The sequence below is a fragment of the Panthera onca genome, chromosome A2 (assembly GCF_046562875.1).
Source record: "Panthera onca isolate mPanOnc1 chromosome A2, mPanOnc1 haplotype 2, whole genome shotgun sequence".
NCBI classification, from domain to species: Eukaryota; Metazoa; Chordata; class Mammalia; order Carnivora; family Felidae; genus Panthera; species Panthera onca.
In genome coordinates, this window is record NC_138340.1 from 132,320,072 (window position 1) to 132,338,139 (window position 18,068).

The following is an 18,068-nucleotide window of genomic DNA, read 5'->3' on the forward strand; positions in this document are numbered from 1 at the left end:
ATGTTGTATGTCAGAGAAGTCCATGTAGCCATATAACTGTTACCTGTAATAATTGAGATTACGAACACATGATTTACACAGTGATTTTAAAGTGAATTTGGTGAAAATAACAATTTTTATTCTCTTATATAAAAAGTCCTCCAAATGAACATATTTAACCAAAAGAGGTTTAAATAGTAAAGACTGGTTTAACCGTGGAGTGATTCTTAAAGGCTACACTCAGCTAAGCATTGGTTCCCAGGTTTGTTACAATTCAGAAAATCTGGGGCACTTCTTTTAAAAGGTTTCTCCTACTCCCCTATGATGGGGAAATGGTATGCCTGGGGTGCAGTCTGGGAATCTATATTTATTTGATAAACATTTGGGTGATGCTAAAGAAGCTAGTGTTTAGAGATACCCTTAAATACAGAGACTAAAGTCTTTCCAAACAAGTTCGTGAAATTAACTTAAATATTGGTTAATGTGAAACAAGAATGGAACACTTTATATTTTAGAATTATAATGTGGGATCTCAATTCATGCACCAAGGAGTCCAAGAACTATTGTTTTACATAAAAAAACTTATTTTCTAGCTCCTAGCCCCCTTCTGCTTAGATCTTGAAGACTTAACGTCAGCCCTTCCTGGAATCCGTCCAGGGTGGTGGACCAGTTCTAGGTTTTTACACAGGATCAAGGATGGAAGAAAGAGGTCCATCTGGCTACAGTCATCAGTCCAGGTCTTTAGGGCTGGCCATGTGGCCCTGTACATCTCAGAGCCCTTTGCTGCTTCTTTTGAAGTATTATGGAGGCAGGAAGACATTTTATGGCTGCGTGTGGTCCCCTCTGTCTATACTATTACTACGCAGTTATTTCCTTCTTGGGGTCTTGTCACCCTGTCCCATCTCCTCCCCCAGATTTGTTTTCAATAAGCAGGGCTTCACTGCCCCTCTGTCTTCAGGAGAGGTCCACAAGCCTCTTTCTTCTCCACTTTCAATATCAGTTTTTCTAGACTAGATAAAGTCTTTCACACTTCAAGTTTTGCCAAGACGGGGGCTTGTGCTATAAAATCCTAAACCCATACCCCCATTCAAACACAGTCCAGTCCAGGGCTTCTGGGAACCCAAGTCAGCAACAGCAGTGTTTACGCTCACCCTCTACCTTTCTTATGAGGCAGCAAGTTAGGTTAGAGTGGGAGGAAGGGAAAGGAAAATCTAGGAGAAAAAGTACATGTCATCAAATGTTATCAAAGCCACAATTAAAGGTGTAGAAATTCAGTATAAAATTAAAATTTCAGTCAAACATTGTATAATTTCCTAGTGGTATCTGATATTCACAGGTATTTTGGAAAAGATGTCATTCCCATCTGATGAAACCTATTTCACCAAATTTGAAACATAACTTTATAGTGTTGGATCATTTGGTTGAAAGGATCAAAAACTCGTAGGTCAAGTAAAAGGAAGTTATTTGAAGGCATTATTGGGTATTATTGAGGGTATTATTAAGAAAGGGCAAAAAAGCAAGGTAGAAGCTTGGGCATGGGAAGGCCGGAACTGTAAGTCAAGAATTAAGATCCCTCTTTTCTCTTATAATGTATAGGGTCTCTCATGTTTGATTTTCCCTGCATATGTCTCTACTATTCTGATTTCTCTAAAACTGGCTTATTCTGTTTCTGTGTAGATTCCATAACTTGAAAATGGTTTTAATGTTGCATTGTATTGGCATCATCCTTGGCTTATCATGAATCTTCACATTAAACCCTTACCTTTGTTCATAAGCCCCACAGTGCCACCATCCCAAATGATCACAAGAGAGCATCAAAATACTTCCGTTCTGGTCATTCCAGTCCATTCATATCCAATCAACTGTACCCCAGGGATGGCCACTTGGCCTTGTGCATCTACTTCTGGATGCTGTGAGTAGAATGGGTTCTCTGTAAAAAGGTACAGGATGCTATGATGATGTGACTACTCAAATTCAAATCTCCATCATTCCTTAATTCTGAAAACAATTATCTGTCAACTTTAAACCTTCTATATGCTATAAGGTTTCACTTTGCCCACAAAATATGATTATATCTTTTATTACGTTGGTAATGTTATAATTAATGATAATTAATTTCAAGATGGAATATCATCTCTAAGTTTATACCAATCCTAGATATATAACCTTGACTTCAGAAACCAACAAACCAGCCCGACAAAAAATAAAAAATACAATAGAGTTAAACACTCTCAATTCCAGATCTCTATTTTAGAGTCGTAAAACATTTTTTTGTCAAACCAAAAGCCTCTCTACAGTTGAGGGTAAGAGACAATATTAGTTAATGTTTATAAGTGCCAAATAAATTTTATTTTAATTTTTATATCTTTTAGGTGACAATCCAGCCATCTATAAATTATTTTTCATCACAAATTTTCTAAAAGCAAAGGTAACTTAAATGTATTTTAAAAGGCCTCTGACACTAGGTGGCACCAAATAGCCACAATTCATAGACTATCCTAAAACCAAAGGCGGGCTATCTAAGAACTATCATTCTTTGCTTCTAATTTATAAAAATTAAAAACAAATTATTTGTTCTTTTTTTAGAAAAAGCAGGAAAAACTATTTTTTTTCTAAATAAATAAAATTTACTATGATTCCTTTTTAATAAGTTGAAATGTATTCATTCATGTAGCCTATTAATAAATTCATGGTAACATTATTCATTGGATTTCAAAATATGGTGTTGTGTTCTTCTACTAAATGATTTCAGAATTAGAAATACTCATTTTTTATTTTGTTTTAAAATATGTAAGATGGCCCATTCTAGACATGTGTGCGTGTGTGTTTAAGATCTAGTTTTGCTGAATGTAATCCCTGTCATTACAGAATGTGCCTTTATTTTAATAGTGATGTTCTCAGTCTAAGGATGCATTTGGATTATGATATAGGTGCTGTGGCAAGAGATGCTTCTCCCCACCTACACTTGTAAATTTCCCTCTATAATACAGGGCTCACCACACTACTTTAGGTTTTTGTCACCTCAAGGTTTGACTACTGCCATGTCCTCTACCTTGGTTGACAGAGGAAAAGCCCTGGAATATTCAGCTAGTACAGAATGTGACAGCTTGTCTGTTTAGCAATGCCAACCACACAGAGCACATTATACGGATGCTCTGTGCATAGCTCTGGCTTCCAACAGTCATTCTAGGTGTTCATTTTAATTTATAAAGCTCTCCATGGCCTAGGACTTGTAAGTAAGTTATATGACGTCCTCATTCCCTAGCCTGGCAGTTAAAGGAATTTACCAGGTTGTCCCAGATGGGATGATGAGCTCAAAGTTAGAGGTCCTGGACTCTACTACTCAATCTCATTTTCTGGCTTGAAAAGAACTCATTCTGCCATTCTTCATGATCAGAATTTTTTGAAAATGTGGGTCCTTAATTTAGATTGTATAAATAGTGTTTACTTGTGTAGGAAGGAGACAGGGACTAGCAGAACACAGGGTCATTTCAGTTTTCTCTGCTGATGGAAATATTCTAGCAGTAGGTGTCTATTACAAAAATTATGAAAACTGAAATTAACAGAATAGCATAAAACCAGTTTAAATGTACCGTAGTTCTTTCTGATTGTCATTCAGCAAAGGTTTGTTGAATGTTGAGTATGATTAAGATAAGAGATTGCAAGACACTGAGGCAGTTATATAAAACTACAGTTATTAAGTGGATAATTGTAACAAATATAAACAATAGGATTGAATGACAAGTTTTTTATTGGAATTACACAGTATGTTTCCAAGTAAGTTTTTGCTTTGGTAGAATATAAAATAAAGAAAAATGTAAATACCTCAAGATAATAAACTTGCCTATATTTCAAGCAACTAAAAAACCTGGTAACTGAATTCAGTATGGATAAGTAAAAATAAATTATCTTGAATATTTTTAACACATAATACATACATATTGTGTGTGCGTAATTTTCTCAATCAGAAACTACTGATTAGAAGAAAACAAGGGCTTAGCAGGTGTTCTATTTCAAATCTGTGCCTTTTTCAGGGGCATGCATTTCAAATTTCTTCTACATCCTGAAAAAGAAAAGCAGGTCAATTAGGGTATATTCTCCCGATCAGAATCTAGCATATCTGGGGAAGATTTCATGATTTCCTACTTTTAAACATTAGTTAATTAAAAGGCTCTATCTACATTTACCATTTAAAAAAATAGGTTTTAAAATAATGGCTGGGGAAACAGCAGTAAGAGAAATGAAATGTTAATATGTACACACTTCCTTTAATTATACTAGAGGTATGTTTTCTTTAATCAGTGGTAGTGACAATAAACAGATATTTTTACTGCCAGTGAGAATGACTTTTACAAAGGTTAGAACTTTAAGATGGAAAGAAATTTTTGCATAAACAAAAGCAATGTGTATTTTAATAAATTTCAAATATTAAGTCTTTTAAGTTACTGTCCTACAAAAGAAGTCTACACCTACTCTAAAGCCCCTTCTGTTTCACCTGCTTCTATCATCTCTCCTTTCACTGTCTGTCATTACTTGTATTTTTCTCTTTTCTGAATCAAAAATAGCTTTCTATTTGGTTTCCTGATTTTCTTCAGCCAGAATGTCTTTCAGCAACTGCTTTTCCAGGAGTGATGGAAATGTACCCACAAGATACATCCTTGAACACTTCTGCCTCATGTTTGTTAGGGTTGCCCAGCTGATAGACTGTTAGGCTTCAGTTTGGACGTCGTCTGTTTCCACATAAAGCGGACACAGAAAAACTGATAATGAGTTTTCTTTTTCCACATAACTTTGGCTTTTCGGGGTCTTTTCTGGTTCTATACAAATTTTAGGATTGTTTGCTCTAGTTCTGTGAAGAATGCTGGTGTTAACGAGCATTGGTTTCAATGGCCACTGACCCCTCTCTAGAGCTACGTTATTAGAGATAATGTATTGCATGTGTATAAAAATGCAGAAAGCAACTGATGAAATTTGTTCTGTTGCGAAGTCTGTAGTCCCAGAAGCAAACCATATACTTTACTACTATATTATACCTATAATGTGTAGAACCGCCTGATACTAAGACAGCTGCTAAAAGGCAGAGGGGGAATTTCACAAAAACATCATCTTGAATACATCACTTTCACATAGCCAAATATCTGTGCACTGTTGTTGACCCACTACAAAAATAACATGGATTTTGATTGAAAACATATCATTAAAAACATATCCAGAGATGGTTAAAGCAAATCCTCTTGGTTTTGTTTCATAAACTTCATTTCCAAGAATAATGGCTAATATTTTTAGAAAATTTACTCAATGTATCAGAAACCAGACTGAGCATCTTACCTCCGTTATCTATTATTATTTGCAAGATACTATCAGTTGGGATTTATTACATACACAAATGTTGGCCAGCTCACACAGCTGAACTGTCTTAGATTTGAACCCAGACATTCAGATAAGAGAGGCTGTATTTTAAATCATTTCAAGATAGAGTTCTGTATTTAATAGCATAGCTTTCATACCAGTAATTAAGGTTTTTAACCAACAGGTAAAGCCTTATTTTTCATATTATTACTGTTCATCACTATGAAAACCTCTTTTTCTGACTTCATTTTCATTTCATCTTAACTATTCCTTTTCTTTATGTAACAATTCATGAATATATCCTTATTGGAGAATATTTAAGCAGCAGGTATAAAAGATCAAAGTCCCTCTCACTTCTCCAGTCTGAGTTCCCATTTGAAAGACAACATATGTCAAAATTCTGTTGTAAGCCATTTCAATCCTGTTGCTGAGAACTAACACACATATAGAAATATTTTCTGAAAACCCAATTGTACCTTGCCCATTTCTCCTAGTACCCCTTCGATCACTGAACATAAATACCCATTCACAATAGAAATACCATTTTCATGTATTCTTAATTATACTATACCCATTCTTCCAATATTATTTTTAATAACTATGTCTTACATCTTCCTTGGGAATCTTCCACATTTTTTTCAGCTGTTTCTAACATTTCATCATTCGGACGCAACACATTTCAAATTCCTTACCTACTCAACAAACATATAGGGTGTCTTCACTTTTATTTTTCTATTATAAATCAGAAAGTGACATTCTAATACATATTACTCCTGTACACACAAGTGGGTCTTTGTTTCAAATATATTCATAGGGGGTGTCTGGGTGGCTCAGTTGGTTGAGTGTCTGACTCTTGATTTTGACTCAGGTCATGATCCCAGAGTTGTGGGATCAAGCCCTGCGTCAGCCTCCAGTCTGCTTGAGATTCTCTCTCTCACCCTCTGCCTCTCTCCCCTACTTGTGTTTTCTCTCTCTCTCTAAAATAAAAATTAAATAAAAGAATAAAATAAAATAAAATAGATTCCTAGAATGTTGGCCTAAGAGTATGTATATATATATATATATATATATATATATATATACACATATGTATATATGTATAATATATACATATTATAATTTGTATTATGCATACATTAAGTTAAGAGGTTAAGGTAAAAATACAGACTTCCAGCTCATCTTTAAAATCAGAAGATCTGGCACGACCAAGTCTATATTCCTTAGTGGAATGATGTCAGCACACTTACATAAAGCAGGGCTATACCACCTACACGGAGTGTGCCTTCCCCCATCTGCCCTGAGATGGCCTGAGTTTCTCAATTCTATTTCCTCCAAAGCCCTGAGACAGTTTGACCACTGAGTTGACTACTCCTTAGCATATAAAATTTTAATCTAATATTTTAAATTAAAATTTCACCTTTTGTTTGCTTTCTCCATTAATCCAATGGGTCACCAAACACATTTAATTTGCAAAAGTGGAAAACATGGTATCATCAGATGATTCCTTCAAAGAATATATATACTTTTTAAAAATTTTTTTAATGCTTTTTATTTATTTTTGAGAAAGAGAGAGAGCATGAGCAGGGAAGGAACAGAGAGAGAGGAGGGAGACACAGAATCCAAAGTAGGCTCCAGGTTCTGAGCTGTCAGCACAGAGCCCAATGCTGGGCTCAGACTCTTGAACCAAGAGATCATGACCCGAGCCAAAGCTGGACTCTTAACAGACTGAGCCACCCAGGCGTCCCAAGAATATATATGCGTTAATCAATAGTTTAGAGTCACTTCTTTTGTGTTTTTCTGATGATACAAATTGTTTTGATGTATGACCAATATTTTATTGGGAACTTTTATTTCTATATATAACAAATGAATCAATTAAAACCAGATTCAACTGAAGATATTTGAATTAGACATTTTCACTGAAGTCGATGGAATATTTTAAACTTGACACTCATTTAAAATAACAAATACCAAAACTATTTTAACTGACACTTTAAAATCTCACAGACTGTTTGTTGTATACTAAATTATCTCCTTAATACCTTGAACAGTGACCTCCTTGAATTATAAGGTACTTTTCTACAAATGGTTTTATTTTGTTTTGTTTTGCAGTCTCCATTTCACAAAGGACAAGTGGCCACAACTGTGCTTTTCTGTGTCATGCAAGGGCACAGGAATTTCCCTTGTATCTGTCAACCAAAGTTGGCAGTTGGAGGAGAATTCTCTCAATGGTGGGTAAGGGTTACTGCTGGGGGTGCAGAGGGAATTCCTCTGTCTCTGGGTGAAGAGAATCTCTATGGCTAGAGAATAGCTCCCTGTAGCCTAAACAAAAGGAAGACCTGATCAGTGGAATCAAGGATAGATATGTTCATTTCTTTCCATGTTCTCCTTTTCCTATCGTATGTGTATTCTTATTAAGAAGACAAATATAAAATTCTAAGCAATTAAATTTTTATGCAAGAATTATGAGTTAGCAATTCCATGTATACAGTCATCATCATCTCTGCCTCAATAATTTCTCATGGCCCTTTTGAATTCATTACTTTCAAATATCCAGTAGCATCTCTAGTGTGCCAGAGGCTGTACTAAGTGCCAGTTACAAAAGGGTGAGGGAGGCAGACTAGACCTCTGCCATCATGCGACTTACATTCAACTAAGAGAGAGAAATAATAAGCACACATATACTTGTTGAACTAATTAACTAGCTAACTAATGAAGAAGATACTTCTGATAATGATAGGGTGCTACGAAGCCCAGCAAAGGGCGTGAGAAGATGAGATGATGTAGGGAGTGGAAATACAAATTAACACTTTGAAAATTATTTTACTTAGCTCATTTTTTACAGAACCATCCTTAATTATAGGCACCTTAACTCTATATGGATTTTTGTAAAGTAGAATGCACTTATACAAAAGAAATAGGATAGTGAAGGGTTGGAAGAAGATGCCCTATAAGGAATGGCTCAAAGATAGGCTGATATTTGGATTATAAAAGAAAATTGTGCAAAGAGAAGCATGGCACCTAGGTTTAGATAATTTGGAAAGTTGTCACCAAACAAAAGGAACAGAACAATTTTATGTTTCATATAGGAAGAACTAGACTAGGAATAATAAGAGAAAAGACAAAATTCATATGTATTGGACCTTCACTATGTACCCAGAAGTGTATGCTGTTTTACAAATATTTAATATTATTATGATTCTTTTGATATTTTTTTCTTTTATTCCTTTTTATCAGAGCGCTGAGTTCCATGAAGTTAAAAAACACACTCAGATTCCCACAGATAGAGAATGGTGAAGCTGGAATTTGGCCTTGAACCTTTCCCAAAGCTAACGTTCTTTCCTCTGACACCTCTGCTCCTTCCTGGTTTTGGCTTAATATAAAACAGAACTTTCTAACATCTAAAACTGCCCCACCTGGTGAAGTACTGGACTTCCCATTACTGAACCGTCACTGAAGAGGTACTTGGGTGAGATTCTTGCACTGTGTGGAAAGCTACCCGTAAGGGCTCCTACAATCCTTAGAGACTGCAATTTGCACTAACTGAATTAGGAAGTCATAGTCTCTAGCACCCTCTCCAATTGGTAGGAACTATACACATCAGCACAGTTTACTTCACAGGATTAGCAAATCATCACCTGTTAGAGATCTGGTCCCTGCAGGATTTGGAAGCCTGTTCCAGAAGTGGGAAACCCTGAAACAGAATGAGACGACTGTATTAGACACCAAAGGGAAGTGGGCTAGCCCCGTAGAAAAACCGTACCTAGTCCACAGTTTTGACTAGGACCAGATTGCAAAACACCTTCCCAATTCTGGTATGGTTTTCATTTTCTGAGGTTGTAATTACCTGGTGAAATTGGGTCTAAATATTGGAGACCCAGCAAGAATGAAAAAAATACTTTGTAATATCAGGGATTTTTGTTTAGACATTTTTGGTAAACACCTCCTTAAATAGGACACAAACAGGACATTTCACATTTCACATTGCTTTTATCTATCAGTAATGACTGGCATTTCCACCTCCATTAAAATTATCAAAAAGCCATAATATCTTCAGTGTAATAACTGGTTCTTTTGAGTTGACAAAACTTACCACATACCCGTTAAGTCTTAGTTTTAAGTCTGTGGTGAGTTTTTAATTCAAACTAAACCTAAAGTTTTAAAGCCATTTAAAAAACCCAACTGTGGAATCTAACACTCAGTGTTCAGTGGTTAAGAACTTCATAGTTTGATTTTGTACTATATGGACACATACGTATCTCTTTTTATTGGTGTTAAATGTATAGGCCATCAATGTCCTCCACTGACTATTTTCAACATGTTACTGAATGGTTTCAAATAAGAGACTAATCAGCTTTTGCTCCATATTTTATGATTTTTATAGAATTTTTAGCTTAATTAAGTTGTAATTGAATTTTATTTACTTATGTTCTGTTTTGCAGGATTAAATAATCCTAGTTGCCACAGTTTCTCATTATTGCATCCATGAGTCCTGCTTTACCTTCAAACACAGTTTGGCCTTCATTGGCCCTCTTAATTACATATTTGAAGTAAGACAGGCGACACTGAAGTTGGGACTCACTTAGCTAATGAGATTGGACTAAATCATGGCCCAGGGTAAGTTGGTTTGCTAATTTCTTAGAATTACTAGTGCTAGTCTGGAAACTTTAGGAGTGATGTAAAAGAGGCAAAATTAAGGTAGTTTGCCTTTAGTTCCACTTGAGTTTGGGAACCTGGCATTAAAGAGGCCAACCAGAATCCAAATGAATATTAATTTAACAATTAATGAGCAGAATACAGAATGCGGTAGGGAGGGGGGCATCTTCAGAAAGGCTATCAGTGCATTTTTGTACTTTCCACCATTCTCCAAACTTTAATTTGTGAAGACATGTTTCATCACATTTTCAAATTAGCCTAGATTCTATAAATTTTTCTTTTTCATTAATTTTGCCTGCAAGGTATATACAGCTGCCAAATATTTCATGTAATAATTTTATATCACCAATTCACATATAATAAAAGAAAAATAGCATTCTTCTCATCCAAGCACATGCACACACATACACACACACATATATCTAGTGATTTAGCAAAAAATGTTTTGCAAGGACTATTAGCCATGTATCATGTTGAAATTATTAAAATATAATAATGTTCTATTATTAATATTTATACTAATAATAAAAGGCTAACTCTACATGTATGAAAAATAAAGTCATATTACCATCGTCAAATATGCAGGTGATTTTACCAATAAAAGCAGTATAAATATAAGTAGCATAATGCAAGAAACATCATTACCATTCATTAAATCAACAAATATTTATATTTTTCCTAGATGTTCTGTTAGGATATGGGAACATACTGATGAATAAAACTGTTCCTGCAATTGAAAATCTCACCTTCCAGCAGAGAAAGAGACATAAACAGATGATTTTTAAAACAATGTGCTATTATGGCTCTCAAAGAGTGGTCTGCAGACCAGCATCAGTAGCATCCCCTAGGAACTTAGACTTGCAAATTCTGTTTGCACTGCAGACCTACTGAATCAGAATCTCTCCACAGGATATTGATAAAGTTTGAGAACCACCTTGCTACATTTTTACGTAATCCATAGTGAGTAAAATATATGAATACAGATGCTGTTGCTTAGGGGACCCTTAAAAGTGTGACACAGAGAGTATCAAGTCTCTCAAATAATGATGATCTATTTTCAGCTCTTTCCTCTGGCGGGATGAGACTTTTTCTGATAATGGGAATGTAAGAGATATCTTAAAGTAGGGTACAGAGATGCCCAATCAGAAGATGCCCTTCCAAGATGGGTAGGTGATTGGAACCAGAAAGCATATATCTTGCTGTGCTCCCTTGACCTAGTTACTTACCTGGGTTTATAAAAATGAACTTGGGAACTTTCAGCAGTGCATAAATGGACTGAATCTAAATACCTCCTGAGGCACAAAATGCCAATAAGAACTGTTCTGTCTCACAACAAGACAGACAGAGACCACAGGTGGTGATGGTGAAGATGCCCCAGAGAGAAGGCCCAACACTTCAGTGTCAAGTCAGACTAATGCCAATAGTCCCCAGAGGCCACAAATGGACCTTGACAGGAACAGACACATATTCTGAACCTGGCTTTGCTTACCTGGTGGTAGATGCAAGTCCTCAGGGTAATATAGAAAGAACCCAACAGAAAATTCTGCACCATTTTGGGCCGAGTCACATTTCTTCAGACCTAGAAGCACACTTTACAGCCCATAAGTGTCCAATAACGGGCAAAGAAATGTCATCCTTCAAGTGATGGTTTGATAGAAAATTAGAAAGGGTAACTGAAATATTTGTTTTCTGAAATGGAGGGCAGGTAAAGACCTAAAGGGCAGGCTTACACAACTTCACAAGTGTGTGCTCACACTCAGTAGGAGGGAAGGTTAAGAGCGGATCTCCATTAGATTCCTCAGCTTTCTAAAGGATATGAGGAAGAGGAGGTGGGGAGGACACTAGCAGGACTATATAATCCTTCCCACAGGAGGAGGGTATTGGGATGATGATACTTTTCTTATTCTCCCCCCAAAGTACTTCGACTTTCCTTTTTCCTACCAGATGCAGTAGTAAACCAGGGCTGTCGCTGTGGGCACTGGAAAGAGCGATGATCCCTCAGTAAGAAACTGGAACTATACCTTTGAAAATTTATGTCAGGGGGCGCCTGGGTGGCTCAGGTGGTTGGGCATCCAACTTCGGCTCAGGTCACGATCTCGCGGCCTGTGAGTTCGAGCCCCGCGTCAGGCTCTGTGCTGACTGCTCAGAGCCTGGAGCCTGCTTCGGATTCTGTGTCTCCCTCTCTCTCCGACCCCCCCCCCCCCCCCCGTTCATCGTTCATGCTCTGTCTCTCTCTGTCTCAAAAATAAACATTTAAAAAATTAAAAAAAAAATAAAATTTATGTCAGAATTTCTAGGGCTTGATGAGGTGAACTTTGCATTTATCCCATCAGACAAAACTGGGTTGACAGTCAACTGGGTTGACTAGTGGTCAAGATAGCCCATTAGTTCTGTCCTTACTCTATATGAAAAGAAGTAGGCTGAGCAGGAGGCACTTGTTGGACTAAGATGGCCAGTATTGCTTCTGCAATCTGGACTGGCATCATGGCTGAACTTAACATCCTTCCCAAAGGTGAAAAAATTTAGATTTGAATTTAGTACAGAAGGAAAAGTAGTCACTAAGAGAATGAACAAATGGATAAAAGGCTCATAGCAAGAGATGATATCATCTCCTAATTTAATTATGCCAAATATCTGAAAGGGTGAAGCCACTTCTGCTTTCGGAATCTTGTAAGAGTGAATAGAAGCCTGCAAACCTGAGTGGCATCTCAGGGAGATGGGAGACATTTTGGTCATACAATATATAATGATGGACTGGACTAATTGTTAATGACTGAGTAGTAGTCCAGTATTGTGCTAATATCTCTCGACCAGTTTTTTCAGTTCATATCTACTACCGTCCTGTGAAATGCTGTGACACTGGCACTGTTGGTAGGATTGTAGTCCTGATATTGATGGTCAAGGGTGTTGGGAAACTAGTTAAAGCCTCCTCAGCATGTAATACTTGTGGAAAATGACTGGCCTGAGAGAGAACTGCATTTAGCTAACCATCAGCAAATTCCTACCCTAAATTATTCTACACAAATTCATCACAAGATAAAAATAGTGGTAAATCTAAGGACAAAAATATGAAAATGTATGTAATGGCTTTATAAGATGGATTAACTTTTTCTTAAAATTTATCCTTACCCCCACATCATCTCCTCCAAATGTTAGGCATATTTATAATGATACTATTGCTGTGTCTGCTATATTAAATGTAGATGCCCAGACAAAAATAATTGTTTTGTTTTAAGACAGCTGTGGCCAAATGCTGGTTGTGACCTGTGTGGTAAAGAATTTGGCATGGCCTGAAGGTCGGGCCTTTGCCTTCAGTTCCTAGGAAGTAATCTATGTCATAAGTGATAGAAGTGTCCTTGTTTAGTGTGGGGACTGGCCACACTGGATCTTAATGTGTGGTCTAGGGCACAAACAACATCCTAGGGTGCAGGCTGGCCATGCCAGAAAGGCCAGCAACGTAACTGAGAGTAGGGGCTTTGGATCACACAGTATCAATTAGCCTCGAGACCAAAGTCTAGCACATGGGAAATCAATCAAACAATCTATGAATCATACCTACAAAATGAAGTCCCGATAAAGATTTTGAACACCAATGCTTGTTTAAGCTTTCCTGGTTGACAATGCTTCATGTATATTGTCACACATCAGTGCTGGGACAGTAATATATCTTGATTCCATGGGGAGAGGACAGTGAGGGCTTCATATCTGGAAACTTACTGGACTCTGCTCTATGTGTCTCTTCCTTTGACTGATTTTAATACTTTCAATCCATATTATTTTTCTACGATAAACTGTAACTAAGAGTGTAACAGTTTTTGGTGAGTTCCATTAGTACTTCTAGTGAATTATCAAAACTGAGGGGTGCCCGGGTGGCTCTGTCAGTTAAGTGTCCAACTTGGGCTCAGGTCATGATCTTGTTGTTCGTGAGTTCAAGCCCCATATGGGGCTCTACACTGTGCAGAGCTTGCTTGGGATTCTCTCTCTCTCTCCCTCCCTCCCTCTTTCTTTCTTTCTTTCTTTCTTTCTTTCTTTCTTTCTTTTCTTTCTCTCTCTCTGTCCCTCCCCCACTTGCACTCTCTCTCTCTCTCAAAAATAAATAAACTTTGAAAAAAACTGAGAGCGACATTGGGAACACACTGATCATATATTTGGTGTTAGAAATGAAGGTAGCCTTGGAAACAGTGCCCTCTAATTGTACAGTTGGCTTTACCTCCTCAGAATTCTTTATTTTTTGTGATTATTTATGATAAATGTATGAAATTTTCATGGTACATTGTGAGATCGGTGACTTTAAAATCCTAAGTAAAAGATCACATTGAGGCATTTATATAGGGGTATTTGGCCTGTATAGAACTTACCAAAAAAACCAAACAAACAAAAAAACCCACCAGCATAAAGATTCATGGCGTAGCCTGGAGTCAACAAGGCTAGGAAGCAGTCGCTCTTCTAGAATTTTGTCTGAGCATACTCTGTACCGGTAGAGCAAAGAAAAAAAGAGCTGGAAACCCAGAGGATATACAATTATGCTTGAGGGACTTCATTGGGAGCTTTCCAGGGTTATAATGACATTTATGACATTTATGTGTGCATGCATGTTTGTCCATTCAAATGGCAATTCTATGCCAGAAGATAAGTTATATGTGGAGTCCTAGGATCTTGTTTTGATGAGTAGCTACAATATATATAACATCAGTGAGCGCAATTCTTGGCAAGACTTGGACAAGTCCCTTAAGTCTGCTTTGATTTAGTTAATTGGGATAGTATCTCCTCTGCCTGCCAACTTCAGCAATGTTGTTGTGAGGCTCAGAAAACACAATGTCAAAGCAATTTATAAACTGAAAAGTCCCATGTAAGTAAGATCTTAATATTCTGTGCCTTTGACAGTGCATTTCTCATTTGCTTTCCCCAGGAAAAAAGCTCTTGGAACCCTAAAACTACCTCGCCTACATGCATTTGAAGAAACTTTTATAGTTTTTTCTCATTTGTTTACACTCCTCAGTGGGATTTGATTTGAAGGAAAAATTCTGCTGCTTTAAATATTTTTTAACATTCTTTAAAACATTCTGGACCGAAATGTGGCATATGATTAATCCTTATGTAATTTTCTTCTTAACCTAAATCCTTTTCTTTCAGCACATGTCTTCAATGAATTGTGGCCTTTTTTTTTCTGCAATAGGTTTCATTTAATAAATTTTCTACTATGTTTATAACCCGATATAGTATTAAATGGCCTCATTCATTTATTAAAATGCATTTATTCAATACATATTTATTAGGTCCTGTCCATATACGATACACAATCTGTGTGGCCTCTAGAGAAACAAAAGAATTGGTCCATGCTTTAAAGGAGCTTAGAATCTAATGAAAACTATTCAGAAAAATACACGAAGATATTTTCCTTAATAAGTATAAACAAAGTGCAGTGGGGGCTTGGGAGGAGTAATCAAACCTGCCCCCAGGTTAGCAAGGAGGGAGTGCAATCTAGGCAAAGCATACACCATACACATGGCAAATTCTGGGAACTGCAGGACAGTAATGTTGAAGAGTGAAATCTGGGTGTGGAGGTAGAAAGAAAGGACAAGGTTTAGAAAAAGGCAAACTGAGACCAGAGGTGGAAGCAGCAGACACAATGGCCTTTTGGGATGAGCAGAAGATTTTAGATTTCATTCTGCATCTATGCAGAGCTATAGGAAAATTTTGAACATGATAGCGATTCCTTCCCAACCTATTTGGGTTTTAATATGTATCATATAAATCAATATCTTATGTGTGAGATCATATTTGTTTTCAGTCACAAAGGTATGTGTCAGATGAACAAATGGATGGAAGGATGGATGCATGTTGTTCCCCAGATCTCAAACCTTTCCATTACTACAGCACACATATTACTTTGTGCAATTCCATTCACCTTAGCATTAAAATACTTAGAAATAAATTTAATCAAGGAGATGAAAGATCTGGACGCTAAGAACCATAAGATGTTGATAAAAGAAATTGAAGACACAAATGGAAAGATGTCCTGTGTTCGTGGATCAGAAGAATTAATATTGTGAAAATGTCCAAAACATAAGAAATAACAAGTATCGGTAAGGATGTGGAGAAAAAGGAACGTTTGTGCACTGTTGGTGGGAGTGTAACCCAGAGCAACCTTTATGGTAGACAAAATGGAACTACCATATGACCCAGCAATTATACTTTTGGATATTTACCCAAAGGAAATGACACACTAACTTGAAAAGATACACGCACTGCCTTGTTCAATGTAGCATTATTTACAATAGCCAGGATAAGGAAACATCCTAAGCATCAATCAAGGGATGATCAGAGATACAGAGCACAGATTGGTGGTTACCAGGGTGGGAAAATGGGTAAAATAGGTCAAAAGGTACAAACCACTAGAGATAAAATAAATAAGTCACAGGGATGTAATACACAGCACAGCAACTATAGTTAATAATATCCTATTATATATTTGAAAGTTTCTAAGAGAGTAAATTTTAAATGTTCTCATCACAAATAATAAATTATAATTATGTGAGATGATGGAAATTTTAAATAACCTTATGTTGATTATCATTTTGCAATATACAAGTGTACCAAATCAACTCTTTGAACACCTTAAACTTACATAATGTTATATGCCAATCATACATCAGTAAAGCCTGGAAAAGTAATTTATCTTTAAAAATTCACCTAAATTTGACAACCTAAAGCATAGGACGATTAGCAATTATATTTCAGTTTTTTTTTACCAGATGATAAAATTAAGGTTTCAGGAAAATGTGTCCTATTTCTTTTATGCCTTAAGATGCCGTTATCCTCCAAAATGCAAACACACACCCACCCACCCACACACACACACACACACACACACACGCACACACACTGACTTCTGCCCAGAGGTTACTTGCTGTTCAATTTGCAAGGCACAGACCTGCTCCTGGGCTATATACTGGGGTACAGGCCTCTGCCCAGGTGGCTTTGCCCTCCTGTTACTGGGACCATAGTCAGGCTTTCTCATCTATCCAGTAACTTTCTTTTTATAATTGCATCATCACTTCTTTTCTTTGTGTTCAAGGCTCTGGCCGCTGATCACCATCTGTAAGGAAAAAGTCTCATTTTTCCATTATTATACACACAGCCCAGTCCCTTTATTCTTTTTTTTTCAACATATACTCTCACTCCCCTTCACCCTTTTTCTTACTCTTATTGTCTCTTCTTTTATCACAGTTCCTTTTTGCCTGACAGTGTCTCATAAAATTCACTGGGGTTAAATCTTTTGATGATTCTTCTTCAAGTGCTTCCTCTGCCCAAATTATATGACATTTTTGTTTTAGATTTGTTTTACATTTTCACTGGATTCAAAATTCCGTGATTTTTTCACATTGCTATCCTGGTACTCTGTGTTTTTCCTGCCCATTTTAATTAATTGCCTGATTATTTAACAAATATTCTTCAATTAAACCTTTCTAAATCCACCTGGCATGTGCCTTCAGTGGAATAAAAGTGAACACTGGTAGAGACTAGATCACTAGAAACTTCTTACTAATGATGGCAATAAATGACAAGGTGGGAGACATAGTTCACATTTGAATTTTATTTTTCTTGGGTTTCCTAAATTCTATTTTTCATTTGCCCAACATAAATAAAGAGTTCTCTGCTATTATCAATGTTTGCCTTGATGGGCTTCTCTGAGATGTTAGGTTGGTTGGTTGCCCACCCTTTATTAGTTTTTAAAACCTGGATAATAAATCCATAGAACTGAATTTATTTTTTAATGTGACCTAAGACAAATTACTTAACTTCCCTGAGCCTTAGTTTTCTCATTTGGAAATGGCAAATAAGATCTAGTTCACAGATATTTGGGAAAGACTAAATCAAAGGTATTGTAAAAGCACCAAGCTTATTGCTTGGAATATCTTAAGTGTTCAATAGTTGTTAGTTTCTTTCTGTCTTCTCTTTCAATAAGATTTTTTTTAACGTATAACATTTAGATTCTAAGAATGTGCCTATATCACTATCTTCAAATTACTTTCATAGGTAGCTTTATGATTATGTTAATAATATTTATCTTTTAAAATGAC

The 18,068-nt window shown here is 36.5% G+C and overlaps 2 long non-coding RNA genes across 3 annotated transcripts in view; one reads left to right on the forward strand and one right to left on the reverse strand.

The window, feature by feature from the left end:
- LOC132679410 (uncharacterized) overlaps positions 1–12,180 on the forward strand; it is a 28,786-nt gene extending 16,606 nt beyond the window's left edge. Inside the window, exons 4-7 of one of the 2 annotated variants that reach the window (XR_009610146.3) lie at positions 1,755–1,891; positions 7,441–7,559; positions 9,771–9,945; positions 11,929–12,180. This is a non-coding gene — a long non-coding RNA (uncharacterized LOC132679410). The remainder of the gene's footprint in view (positions 1–1,754; positions 1,892–7,440; positions 7,560–9,770; positions 9,946–11,928) is intronic. The other variant, XR_009610143.2, reaches the window with a different exon arrangement.
- The window catches only part of LOC132679411 (uncharacterized), a 32,161-nt gene continuing 18,025 nt past the window's right edge, over positions 3,933–18,068 (reverse strand). The window contains exons 2-3 of the long non-coding RNA XR_009610147.2: positions 8,967–9,022; positions 3,933–4,042 (exon numbers count right to left, since the gene is read on the reverse strand). This is a non-coding gene — a long non-coding RNA (uncharacterized LOC132679411). The remainder of the gene's footprint in view (positions 4,043–8,966; positions 9,023–18,068) is intronic.